At 37.5% G+C, this 14,899-nt stretch overlaps 1 protein-coding gene across 4 annotated transcripts in view; it reads left to right on the forward strand.

Annotated features, from left to right (window-relative positions):
* Positions 1–14,899, forward strand: part of Fgf13 (fibroblast growth factor 13) — a 498,918-nt gene that overhangs the window by 461,120 nt on the left and 22,899 nt on the right. The window lies entirely within an intron of this gene.

A 14,899-nucleotide genomic window follows, 5' to 3' on the forward strand; every position in this document is an offset into this window, starting at 1 on the left:
GGTTACTGCACATTTGCCTATCACTAATGGCAGTTCATACTTCAAATAGCCAACATGGAATCATTGTCCCTATCTCTGCAAAAGAACAGAATGACCTTCTTGCTCACGCTGTGGAAATAACTGTTTGATGACCTGGGGTTAAGCAAGTTCCAACAACATTAATAAAAGATACATACAGTTTGCTTGCCGTAGTTAAGATGTAGGGTTCTGCCAGCTTATGTGGGTTTGAAACCCAGCTCAGTGCTTGAAGGGTTATGAGTTGTGCAAAAGAGTTATTTTTTCTGTCTGTTAGTTTTCTCATCTATAAAATGGTGGGAACGTAGTACAAACCGGTAGGGTTCTTGAAGGGATTCAGAAAGATGTTGTATGTGCAGCATTTTCAGTGTTCAGTGTAGTGAGTTAATGTTTGATATTATTTGCTGTTATAGTCTGAATAATGACATACTGACTTAGGGGAAATGTGTATAGCAGTCTATAATTCTTAGAAGACTACAGGGCTCCTATTATGTATTAAATTGTCATATTTTGGTTTTATTAAGTTGAATTTATAATAACCATATAAAGTTCAAAACACAGTCATTTACCAGGACAAAGTGATCCACAAAGCCACAGTCTGCCCTCGTCAGCCGGTGTCCACCACTGAAGCACAACAGTTCAAAAGAAAAGGGTCACCAAGCCGTCCATTTCAAACATAACCCCACAGCTGAAGAGAGCCAATTTGGAGTGTTATGTTGACCCAGCAGCTGTTGGGAGACCCTGGTCTGCACTGTATCTGTGTACTTACTGAAGGGAGTGCAGGGCAGGGTTTCCCATGCAGAGGGCACGGGCTACCACTGTATGGCAAAAGCTGACCGAGACCCCATTTCAAACCATCTCATATGGACGCTACCCCGCCAAACCAGTGCCGTGCTCAGAAGAAGAAACTCAATTTGATGTCTTTCCACTTAGTAATAAAAATGCTCTTGTAACTCTTACAGCCTTAGCTTGAACAAAATTATTGGTTTCAAATTGAGTCTGGCCCTTTCCTTCCCTCCTCCACTCCCTTTATTCTTGCTACCCCTCTCAGCTAGACTGTTTCTCAACACTGATTTGGTGCATTTTTAGGTTTATCAATGTAATGGTGGTGGTTTTTTTTTTTTTTTTTTTTTTTTTTGGCAATGCCAAGGATTGAACCCAGGACCTCACACGAGCTAGGCAAGTGCTCTGCAACTGAGCTATGTCCCCAGCCCTATCAATGTAATGTTATTTGTCCATAATTTGTAAAATATAAAAGGTATTAATAGAAAAGTTTCCCCAACCAAAGAAAATTAGTAGTAATATTGTACTATAGATCCTAAGAGTGGCTAGTTCGTGTTCACTCCCCCACTGTCTGTCTGTTTGTCTATCTGTCTCGTATTCTCTTATATAAAGATATATAGATATTTAGAATCACTACGCAGACCACATTTAAGGGCTGCTTTTTTCATTACCGTGTATATTACCTCATATATTAAAATGTTCTTGATCATCGTTTGAATGACTGAATATAATAGTGTTGTTTTCTGCTTACTTCATCTTGTTTTTATGAACCAGAAATTGTTCACCTCCATCCGTGTTATGCATGTCTAATTAAGACATTTAAATCACTGGAAAAGTGTTAGGAGACTGAATAGTTAATAATGATCTTTTGCTTACAAGTTATGTATAGTCATATATAATAGTAATATTTCACATATTCCCACAGTTGCCTCATTAGATGTATAGGGAAGGGATTATTATTGTGTCCTTACAGATAAATAAATGAAAGTTCACAGAGATTACATGGCTTTCCAAAGAACACACAGTTAATAAATATGAGGAAATATTGAAATTTGAAATCAAACCTTCTGAATCCAAAACAGTACTCTTTCTAGCACATTTTGCCATTTCCAAGCCTCTCCATTTTATTTTAAGGCTTCATCCTGATACCTCTGGTTCAGATAAACCCTCACTGCACTGGTTTTCAGATCACACCTCAAGAAGCTACAGCTTTCTCATCAGTTTCTTCATTAGCAGAAAACTGGATATGGCCAGATCCTAAGGATAACACTCTTCTCCTTTCAGGAATGCAGATGTGCTGTGCATTGTACCTAGAAAAAGTATTCTTAGTTGTTAGATCCTTGTTGGTAATGCTTGTGTAGTGATTTAGAAACTCAGGCTTTTGTTAAAATGCAAGAAATGCATCAAGAAGTGCAAATAATGCATCATTATTTTGTTAAGTAGTTTGGGGAGTATAGACCAGTGATGGTGAACTTTGTAGAGCTTTCAGTGACCCAAACAGCCCACTGGAGCATGCATGCCACTGGTTCAACACCACTGGTACAGACTATTCTCATTCAGAGTTTGAACATCTTCATTTCAGAATGTGGATAAGCAGAGTCAGAAATTCAGTGGCCATAACAGGATCATAGGACATAACCTCCTCATTAAAGCATCTTAAAAGTAAAGGGTGGTGTTAAAATAACAAGACAATGGAAATGAATCCCTTCTCACCAATCACCTGGGAAACAGATGATCATGTGTCTTCCCTTTCCATATCAGCTCAAATTTAATTGATGATATTATTGTTCTCATTTTTCTCTTCACAGTAGATTGTCATTCTTTTTTTATCTTAAAATAACACCATTTCTTGCTCTGTTTTATCCTGGTGCCTATTTAAAATTGGTCAGGCACATACTTTAACCACTTGTTTTACCTTAAGGGTGAAAACTTTTTCTTTCAAGAATTAAGTTTTATTATGTCTCAACTAAACTGCCTTCCTCTAATGAACACTTACGGAATACTGCACTAAACATCATCAACTGCAAAATTATCTACTTATATTATTCATTAATGGGAATGAAATATTTTTATATTATCCCTTTGATTAGAATTAATGCTTGGGGATTAACTGCAGTATGCTCAATACTTAGCATACATTTTGAAAGGCCCAGCCAGAAGAGTATGTTGTAGATACATAGATTGCAAACGGTTTTGAAGCCTTCGAAAATTATTTTCCCTGTGTCTGCTTAAGAGGCACAGGTATCAGCTCAAGTACTATCCCCTCAAACCAATCAGGAATTGTACTAATAACTGTAAGTAACAATAATGGCTGTTCAGTGAACAGCGTTGCAACTGACTTAATTACATAGTGAGATCAAGAATAACTTGAGTTCATAAGAGCGGTGGCTTGAACTGATTGGCAGGTAGGTGTAGAATCACCCCAATAATTGAAGGAACATTGACACAGGTTTCCCAGGCCTCACAGGACCAGGGAGAGTTAGCCTGGTTTTTGTTCCTTATAATTAGTTAGGAATGAAGCAATTTTAGGCTTAAATGAGACCAAGATATTGCCTTGGGGTGATCTTGGGAAACTAAGATAGAATTTACTCTCCAGGGCTACCAGGCTATGAAGGGACTAAAGGGGCAAATTCTAGTAGGGCATTAAGAAACCTTTTCCTTCAGACAGAGAGCTTGGCTGTGTTCCCACTTCCAGGGAGTTTCTTGGAACTAGCATGCCCTTCAGTGGCAAGGTCAGTGTACACTGAGTTTAAAAACAAGATAGGAATAAAAGAGTGGAACAGTGGGGAAGAAGGTGGGAAAGGGGAATTTCTTGTATCCTTTGATTTCTTTGGATTTCTCTGAATCAAATGAGGTGTTATATACTGTATTGTCAAATGAGGTGTTATATACTGCATTGTCTGAGTTCTTTGAGCCAGACCACTGTTGGCTAGTAGTAGAAAAAGATCCAGATCTCAATCTTTTGACCTTTCTCCCACCCCCTTTCTCGCCTCTCTTGCCCTCCCCTCCCCGCAACTCTCTTTATCTCTCTCCCTCCCTATTTCTTGGTCCTTCTGCCACTATTTCTTTCAAAAGAGGTAAACTCATTTTTCTTGGCCCTATGTGGGAAATCCTCCTGGCATTTTCTAACTGCCAAGTGTTCTATAACCAGCCATCTGTGGAAGGATTATTTTCTTAAGTTAATTCTTTATTTGTTCTTTCTTTCTCTCCCTCCCTCCCTCGTCCTCCCACCTCTGTCTCTGTCTCTATCTCTGTCTCTGTCACTATCTCATTAGATTAATGGTTTAAAGGTAAATGGCAATTGATGTCTCTTGTAACTTCATTTTTTCAGTGGAACTTCATTGTTTCCTTTTGTAAATATTTTGTCCTAAAGTCCCCGAAATGAGATCAACTTCACTGAAACAAATGAAAGATGTATCTTTTGGAGATTTACAGATACCAAATATAGGACTGCAGACCTGACTAGTAATTTGGAATAACTTTAAGCATTTTAGGGATCCCTGGGCAAAAAGAAAATGTAAGGTGGGCTTTCACATTACTTATTCAATGGTTCCTAGCCAAACTTTCCTCCCAATCTGGATAGGGAGCTTCATGGCATAGCAGTGTTCAGACTTCGCTGCATCAATCAAACAGATTGTTCTTGTAGTGGTTACTTCCTGGGGAATTCGCCAGCTGGGATATTGTACCACTGAGCCAAAATAGGCCACTGGAACAGCCATACTCTTTACTTATTCATTTATGGAGTCATTTAAGAAGATGCTGTAGCAGCAGCTGCCTGTTTGTAATAGTAGCCTTGGGGGTGTGCTAAATGAGATCTAAATTAGCCTACTGGATGATCAGATGACAAAGAATACCGAAGAGACAGGTGAATCACAGAAGAAGACTCAGTGGAATGTTCTATAGGGCTTCCCCACTGTGACTCTGGAGTGACTGAAGTTTCAGTTGAAATGATCCCGAGTGAAATACAGAGCATTGAAACTGTAGACCAGAGTGCCTGCCCCACTCCCACCCTAACCTTACCACATTTCTGAAATACCCCTCCCTATCAGGGGAAGCTCAGAAAATAGTCTTAATTTTCACCTAAGGGAAATACAATTAGGAAGGTTAGCGTTTGCCCTGAGTACCATTTTGCACAGTACAAAACTCAAAAGAGAACTACATGTGAGGTACTTTCTACTCTTCGGTAACTTGGTTTTTTTTTTCCTTTGTACTAGTCCAGAAACTAGCCTTTGAGGGTAGAAGAGAAATAATCTTATCTAAGCTGGAACTTCTTATAAAGCACAGATAGTTTATAAACCCTGAATAAGGCTTTGGGCCAGACAATTAAAAGGGAACTATGAAAGCCAAGAGAATTCTACAGCAAAGGGACATCTTGACTTCTCTATTATCAACTGGCTGGTGATAGCACCCAGCAGCTCTGGCAGTCAACAGAGCCTCAGAACCACAGCTGATACCTTCTTTGGGCCTGGAGAGAGCTGCCTGTAGGCCATTCCTTCCTTCTTAATGCTTACCATTAGCATACTGCACTCTTTTTAATTGCAGAACACATTAGAAACAATTAGCAAATGCAAAAGTGAAGGAGCTCTAGTGGCTTTTAGTATTTAGGGGCAACTTTTAAACAGAGCAAAAACACACTTTTCTGAATCAGATGTGCCCTTTTACCTGAAACATGTTTTATTCCTCTGCCATGGCATGTGCTTCATTCCATTTAAAAATGGAGTCAAGGGAGTGGTGGTGCACACCTGTAATCCCAGCACTCGGGAGGCTGAGGCAGGCGGATGGTTGTGAGTTCAAGGCCAGCCTGGGCTACAAAGTGAGCTCAAGGCCAACCTGGGCTACAAAGTGAGCTCAAGGCCAGCCTGAACTGCATAGCAAGACCCTGTCTTAAAAAGACAAAAATAAAATGGAGCTTCTCTGGACACGGATTCAGTATGTATTACTGCTTGCTGCCATTTAGTATCAGATGCTTTTTAGGAAGCATTATTTAGTAAGCTGATTTTCTCATGCTGAATAATGTGTATTAAAATGATAGCAGAAGCATATTCCAAAGTCATCTTTTAACTGACACAGCAAGAATACGGAGCCACATTGACTGCTATTGAGACAGTTTAATCATTCATTGTTAACTGGGAACATTCTCATTTTTATTGTGCTGTCATTACCTATCACTATACTCTTGCCTGAAAAGGAACTATTTTATAGGAAAAAATAATGAAATTAAAGAAACAATGGATTTGATTTTTCAATGCTCAGGAAGTGATTCATTCAATACCAGGCTGATAAAATTCAGGCAGACATCATTAGGACTTTAAGTATTTCAACTTTACTTATGTGATTTTTTTCATATTTCTCACATAGACTTGAATGAGGCTTTATGTAAATACAAATTCCCTCATTTCATATATTGATGCATTATTTTTCTGCAGTTTTTTCCCACCTTCTCCAGAGAGAAACAAAGCTCAGTTAATATACAGATTAGAAATTTTATGGAGAATTAGGCTTTATTGTCCCCAGAGACTAAGGTGATGAAGGTTAGAACCCATTGATTAATTTGCATCAAATTTTAAAAAGTTGTCTTGCATCAAATTTAAAGAAGTTGTCGTAGTGAGATTTTGTCATGAGCATTTTCACAGCTTGATTCAATTTCTCATTATATTCCAGTTATCAAATAAAATCAAACAAAACTATTCCTATAGAATGAGACACATAAAAATGACAAACTACCTGAGAAAAAGAACAAAAGATACAGATGTTCAACTATTTCCAACCTTATTTCTTACCTGCTATGCCAACTCCCCATGCCATTTTTTAACCAAAATAATATAATGCAGAAAAATTCCATTACTATCTAAAATTACTGGTGAAAAAAGAAAAAATAGGAGAAATTGGGACAACCTCCAAACAGTATCATGATGCGTCCTGGACCTGCTAGGATGGAAGCATTTAATAGGATGAAGGATAGGGTGAAGTAATCTCACAGCGAAATACTTCATCCGATAGCACCCAGCAGCTCTGGTAGTCCACAGAGCCTCAGAACCATAGCTGATACCTTCTTTGGGCCTGGACAGAGCTACCTACAAGCTTTTCCCTCCTTCCAAATCCAGGGAATTTGAGATTCAGTGACACAGCTTAGAAAAGTAGATCCTTCCTTAATTGAAGGTCTCTGTGTAAACAAATAGAATCAGTTTTACATTTATGTAAGAAATACAAAAAAGACCATCAGTATATTCACAAATGCCAATTGTAGAAGAGCACCAGGCATCTTGGAGGATGACATTTGAGGGTTACACTGTTCCTAATCAGCTTTTTCCAAGTTCGTATTTATTTAGTGTGCAACAAAAAGAAGAGGTTCAGTAAGAGAGCTATGATAGGCAGTCGGGGAAGGAAGGAAAATAACACACTAGGCAAGTAAACAATGTTACCATTAACTAGTATATACTCCTCCAATATGTTCATTACTTCTAGAGATAGATTTTGGGAATGACAGCCCAGTGTATTGTACATAAAGGAGCAGAGCTCCTCACGTGTGTTTCTGTTGGACCCTCACACCATGTATGATGATGTTTGGAGCAGACATGATTCTTCCTGCTTATGTTCTTAGGAAATAAGTGTTCATTCCTTGCGTAATTTCCCAAGTATAATACATTCCAAACCACTTACTTCTGAAAATGAAGTATATCTTACATAGAGAAACCAGCAGTCAAGTAAAATGTGTGCCATACAGTACTGTTGGGAAGGACACTTGATTTGCCAGACCAGTGATGACAAACCTACAGCATGGGTGCCACTGTGAGCACGCAGAGCCCTCTCTGTCAGCACGTGAGCATCAGATAATGGTATGCCAGATGCACACTTTTACCTTTCAGTAAAAAGCTATTTGTATCATTAAAAACTCTGTTTTTGTGTTTTTCTTTTAAGGCAAAAGATGTTATTGTATGAGTTGCCTTTTCAAAACTAAAACCTCAGTCTTCAGGTTTAACAGCAGTGTTGGCACTTGGCGATAAAATAAGTGGGTTCTGGGTTGCAGTTTGGGCAATAGATCTCTAAAAGATTTCACCATCACTGTGCTAAACTATATGGAAATAATATTTTTAAAATGGACAAGTGGGTTTAAAAGGGCTATGAGGCCACTGGCATGTGTTTGCAGCCCACTGGGTTGTCAGAGAAGGCTGTAGCATTTCATTTCTAAATTAATAAATTCCTTTTAGGAATTAGGATGGAAATCCAGTTAAATTTTATCTCTTCTGACCAGCATTGGCTTAATAACCTATGTGACAGCTGTCCTTACAGAGAAATACTATAGTTATGCATCAAATTAGCAAAAGTACATGGCTTATGAAAAGAAGAATGGTAAATTTATAATAGCCATTTTGCACTTAATTTTTATTGAATCTCTATGGAACATTTTTGTCTCATTGCTTTAGAAGGTGTTAATGTCACGGTGAATGTCTGCCATTCATTTTTTTAAGCCATCATCCTATCCTTCATATAACAGAAGGATTAGAGAGATAAGAAGACCAACTTTCAAGATTATATAAATTTGATAGAAAAAGCCAGCCAGTATTTCCCCATCAGCTCAAGCTATATTTTGGCATATCATTGAAGTGTGATGTGAGGGATTTCTTTCAACTTTAGGTATTTGTCAGAATATTCAGGAGATGAAAGTTTACTCACACTTTAAAAAATAACTACAGAGTAATTTTTAGAAATAAATCAAACTGAAATTTCATAGCCTTGGAATAATAATATTCATCATCTATTAACTTGTAAATGGAGAAATCAGTATCATTTCCACAGTGTATAAATTAGTAAACCTGATGGCTCAAAACATCTGTTAGAACTTCAGTAAGGGAACCTGTTAAATCCCTGAAAGATCCAAAGCTCCTTTCTTAGAATGCCTCAATCTAAAAAGACTGTAAATTGGACTTGAATATGAACTACTTCAGACAACTCAATGCTTAAACATTTTCCAGACAAATTGAAAATTTCTTTCCTGCAGTACCATACAAGAATGAGTATTCTTACTTATTCATAAACTGAATTTAAATATGTCTTACTTGGTATTTTTGAATTATCTACCGAGACTAAATAAATCATAAACTCTAATTTTAAAAGTACAATTAGGATAATTGGATTAGCTAGTTGCTTTCATTTAAGTGTCCATACAAAAGGAAATTAGGTTTTTAAGAATGAGTTTCTCATATGGGCTATGCAGTCTAGTGGATAGCTATTGAAATGAAGGCAATTTCTGTTAGTAATTGTGAGTCGAACTTGCTTACACTTTAATTTAAAGGAAACTTGTCTGTTTTGAGAGGCTTACTTTTTCTGCCAATTTGGAAGATTACTAAGGAACATTACTTGAGTGTAGAAAATTTATTTACTTCTATCTTGTAAATGACATTCCTCCCTCCTGAACACAAATATTGTAGTCCTGGTGAAATCTAAATGCTCAACTTCATTAGTTGGTTTTGTTTCACTGAGGCTTTATAACTGTAAATGGGAGCTTATTTCACAGTCTCAGGCCTTTCATCACCAATCCTCAGGAAAAAAAATAACCAATTAGACATAATAAATACATACTAAGTATTTGAACTGTCAACTTGCCATTTTAAAAATCAGAAGCAAATAAAAAAATCAGAAGCAAATTCATAAGGTAAAATCTTCACTAGAATTATCTGTTATCCTATATAGTAATTGAGCAAGAAACAGAATCATCAAAGACCTACAATAATACTTCAGCTTATGATTTGTTGTTTTTATACAGCCAGCAAAATGCTAGGAAATCAACTGAATTTCTTGTGTGGAAGTCAGAGTAAGCCTCCATGAAGCCCAGTTTTAAGTACAACATTTGTTTTCCTTTAGCCATAGTCTTGAAGTGGAAAATTAGGGGAATAAAAAGTAGGCAATGTAGACCCATCATTATGGGCAATATCATTGTATAATCGGGTCAGGTTTTAAAACTGTTTTCCAGGGGCTGGGGATTTAGCTCAGCGGCAAAAGCGCCTGCCTGGCATGCGCAAGGTCGTGAGTTCGGTTCCCGGTACCAGAGAAAAACCAAAACCAAAAAAACAAAACAAAACTGTTTTCCAGTACTTTATGCATACCCCTGTAGCTTGAGGAAAAAGCTCATATTAGTTATTTCAAGATAAGGGCAAATGCCCATCTTTAACTGCTCCTTCTGGTGGGAAATTTGTGGTTGCTAGAGGAATACCTGTTTGTGGTTCAGGTAATATCAGTGAGGAATATGGGATGATTTAATTTTACTTTAATGGTAGATGCAGGCATATAGATACCTGATTTTTAAGTTAGTTTGTTGGGTTTTACCATTATAAATGCAGCACTGGAAGATCAAAACTAAGAATGAAGATCCAACTAAATCCTTTCATTTGTTTCCAAAAATCTAGTATCATAGTGCCCTGCCTATAGACATTCAATAAATATATAATAGTTAATTAACTTTTTTTTTGTTAAAATTGATTTCCTGTAAAATTTCTAAAGAACAAGGCTGTCTTAAAAGAGAACAATATGTAGAAGTCATTTTACCCACAGTTGGGAGTTGAGGTCCTTTTACCTATAGGGTGAGCTATGGAATGCTATCAAATCTGAAAAGCTTCAGTAGGGGCCATTAAGCATAAGACATCTTTTCATTCAGTGCTATCTGTCCAGTTGAGAACATTAGGCCTTAGGCCTTAATAATGTCTGTAGCTGGCACTTTGTTCCTTTCTGTGTCTAGCATTTCTGTGATTAAGATACTTCACAATGTTCCCAAATTAGGATCTCATAGGTTTCTGCTTTTCTGGACATAGTGCCTATTTTCCAGGGTTCAGAGGAATCTGTCTTTCATTTGTTTCACTCTTTAGTAGTTATCGAACAGAAATTTGAAAGGGAAGCTGTGCCGTCCACCTTCATAATTTGTTCCATTAGCATCAAGTTAGCGACCTACACACATCTGCCAGATTTGCTAGTGTCAGAGCCTTGTGCATCTGTAACTGCAAATGTGGACAACTGTTCCAAGTCTTGCCATTCACAGGCTGTCTTAAGAACCTGAAAGTGCTGTACTGTATTCCTTCCCCAAGCTCAGTTGAGCTCCTTGCTACCCAAGAGATAGTGCTGCAGCATGGTTCTTGTTCTGTGTTGCTCGCCATCAGCTCTGAGGAGCCACGGTAGCCCAAAGAAAGCCTACATAGGAAACTTCCCGCTGCGACTCAGCTATTCCCACTGCAGTACCCATGGATTTACATATGGTAGTTCATCCTGTTCCACACATGGATGTATATTAAGGCCTATACATATTACTGGCATACTGTGTGTGTTCAATAAATGTTAACCATTTCTATTATCAAATAGCCTGTTATTTATGGCGAAACCTCTCCAGTGCCCCTCAAGATGAAATGGTTTTCACACTCAAGCCTAGGGTACTCATACTAAACAACAGTTCCTCCCATGACTAGATAGCTCTAGATTCCATAGTCCTCTGTGATACTCTCCATCCAACACTCATCTTGCCAAACACTATTCTTACATTTATCTCTTCTGTTCTTTAATGAGACCATAAATTATGAAAGAGGAGGATACATGTGGCTTGTTCAGTGCTGTACTGCTAGTGTGCTTAGCATAGTGTCTGAAATTTTCATGCCTATAGTAGGTGTTTAGTAAGTGTTTGGTAAATAAATGAATGAAGTACTGCACTGTCACAGGGACTCATACTGTCCTACAAAATGGGAGTGGTTTCCAAAGAAGATATGCATTCCCCAGTTATATCCCCCCGCCAAACCACAAGATTAGCATAATCCACATATGCGGCATGAATAGATGCAAAGCATTAATATTAGTAAATATGTACCAAATATTAGCTTGGTTGTATGCAACATAATACTTTGATTAGTCATGAATATATTGATTGGTTAATAAAAAAATAAATATCCACATCATCTGCAATATCATTAATAATTAGTTAAATCTGTTTAGGTAGCAGCTCCAAAAGGCACAGTCCTCTCTCAAGTAACTGACACTCACGTATATCAAACCCAGTAGGCCTTGCCTTAGTACATCTTAAGGCCCTGTCACTTTTCACTTTTTCCATCTTTTTTTTTTTTTTTTTTTTGTGCCAGGAATAGAACTCAGCACCTTGAGCTTGCCAGGCAGGTGCTGTGCCACTAAGCTATATCCCCAGCCCTCCACCTGCTATTAATAATCTCATCAAATACACCTGACCTCAGCTTCTTATTTTCCTTTAACTCCTTGTTAAGACTATGAATAAATGTTTCTTGATCCTTTATATTCCTCCTACTATTCTGAAGATAGCTTCCTGTACTTTATGCATATCCATCCATCCATCCATCCATTCTTACATCCATCCATGCATCCATCCATCCAAACATTAAGTAATTCACAACACTGATTGCTCAATGCTTACCAAACATAGCCTCTACCTTTTCTGAGTTTCTTAAATGAAAGAAATATTAAACAGCTGATAACAGGAGTGTCTGTTTCTTGTCTCCTTCTTACTAATATCTGACCACTCCCAAATGAAGATTGTCAGGCAAGGTTTACTGCTGCAGAGCTCTGTTGTGACAGTATTTAAAGTGGGAGTATGACCAAAACAAGAAAGCCTAGGAACCAGGATGCGGAGAAGCAGGAGGTCCAGTAGAATGAAACAGTTTTTTGTTGTTGTTGTGTTTTGTATTTTTCCGAGGCCACCACAAGAATTTAAGCTCTTCCAATTCATTGCCTGGCAACAGGAGCAGGCTCACTCCTCAAAAGCTGAGAAAGAGCAGAGAAGTAAAGGAGCATTTCCAGAGAAATCCCCAGGGGATTTCTTAACCAGATGTTTAGAAAATATTGTTTAAATTCTTAAAGGTACAGGATGCTAACGTATTCCCCAAGAGCAACTGATATAGGACAGGAAACAAAAACCCAGACTTCAGCACTTGATCAAAAACAGGGTTTACAGAAACTCAGTACCTGACTCTACCCCATTTTGAGAACCAAAAGCCTAAATCATCCACCCAGAAGCAGATTTGATGCCACCTACAAATGTTAATTGTGAGCCCTGCTCTAGTTTATACATGGGGGTGATATGGTTCTGTTAGCAGCTGCCACTCTGCTGATATTTTTATTCACATAAATTATACATATTAATGAGGCTCAGCATATTTCAGTATACACATAGAGCATGCATTGTCAAACACACTTTCCCTTTACCCTCTCTGCTTTCCCACTTTCTAGTAAACACTAGCCTTCATACACCATTGGTGGGGATATAAATTAGTACATCCACCATGGAGGTTGAAGTATAAACAGTATAGAGGATCTTCAAAGAAAACAACCTAAAAATAGATCTACCATATGATCCAACGAACCCACTCCTGGGTATATAGCTAAAGAAAATGTGCCAGTATATTATTCAGGCAAAAGTAATTGTGTTTTATGTGAATGCAGACATCCTAAAATATTACCATTCTTTCCTGGATTTATAAACATGTTTTTAAGAATTCAGTTTCTCAGTATGAGCCAGGAAACCCTTTACAAACTTTAACCTATTTTGTTCTCCTAAGCACCCTATGAAAAAATGCTATTATTTCCATTTTAAAAATGAGGAAACTGATGAACAGAGGTGACATTATTTGCCCAAAGTTACTCATTTAGGCAGATCTTGATTCTAATCATTGCTGTGTTGCTTTTAACTTTAAAACTTGTTCTACTAACTGGTATACAAACCTGCCTTAATATAGAACATATATACGATGAAGAATAAAAGAACGTACTTTAGGACAGTTTGGGAAAGTATGTGCTGTTAGCCTTTTATTTAGGATTGTTGGAAGGGGCCTGCAGTTGCCCTTACCCACTTTTCCAGTATGCCAACATCAGCAAGGAAAGACATCGTATATCTTAAAAACCAGTTTCCATGGAAAAATAATAGCTACAGTGTTTAATGGGCTGGTTTCCTGACTCCTAGTTATGAGCCCCGGGTCAAGTCCATCAATGTAAATCCAAAAGAGAGTAGAGTATGTTGCTGGCAATGTAGCCAGACTTCATTGCATTTAGATCAGGGCCCAGAACCTCTGCTCCTGCTAAACCATGACAGGCACTTGGTTACATCCATTTATTTACCTCTGTCCCCTGGTTATAAGGCACATTGCCCTGGAATCCTGATGTACCCACTTGTCTGACATAGCCATGAGCAGTCCCTGGGACATTCTGTATTGACTGCTGTTGACAATGTTTATTTTTATAAAGTGTAACTCACAATTTAGACCATTTTTTTTTCTTACTGTGGATAAAATCAACAGCCTTAAAGATGCTAGGTAATCACCCTACCACTAAACTACATCCTTAGCTCAAAACCATTCTTTTTCTTATCTCTTTCACTTATGTTTTCTCTCAAATTATTCCCTTCTTGTAAACAGCATCATAATTGTAGTCCTGCAGTGATTCTTCTATCCCATTTATGTAATTAGTAAATTGTGGTATTTATTTCTTCTTTAACACCCTCTTTCTTAAAAAAATAATCCTTATTTTTGTTTTGGTAAATTGAAGACTGAATGTAGTGTGCAGCAAAGAAGTAATCTATTAATCCTTCTCAACGGTGTATGTTTGGCCTAAGAGATCATGTTCTAAATAGCATTTTAAGCCCAAGTAATAGCAAGTTTTAAGCTCTTTCATGTGAAAAACACAACAGATTTAAGTACTAGGTCCATGGATAACCGCCTCTTGATATTTGAACACTTTAATATATCTCAAGTAAACATTCAAAATTTAGCATTTACTTTGAAAATATATATTTATCATATATCTTGTCCAATTCAAAGAACGGACTTTTCTAACGTGGAAGAGAGCTTTTCACTTTCACACATTACTGGGCAAGCCCCTGAAATTCACTAGGCATCAGGATTTTCTATTTTTGATGATTAATTACCTGTTGACACACTTTTCAAAAGTATTCTCTTTAGCTATTTCCTTTCATCTTATGGTACCTTTATTATGAATAGCCTTTCATGTTTAACTCAAACGAACATCAGTAAAAGTTTATTTCGTTTAGGGAGAGATGCTGGTTTATACTTATAATACAGTGCAAAACCACAGTGAAAAATAAAGCCCC

Source organism: Chinchilla lanigera, unplaced genomic scaffold (genome assembly GCF_000276665.1).
Source record: "Chinchilla lanigera isolate Chin_1 unplaced genomic scaffold, ChiLan1.0 scaffold00088, whole genome shotgun sequence".
Taxonomy (NCBI): Eukaryota; Metazoa; Chordata; class Mammalia; order Rodentia; family Chinchillidae; genus Chinchilla; species Chinchilla lanigera.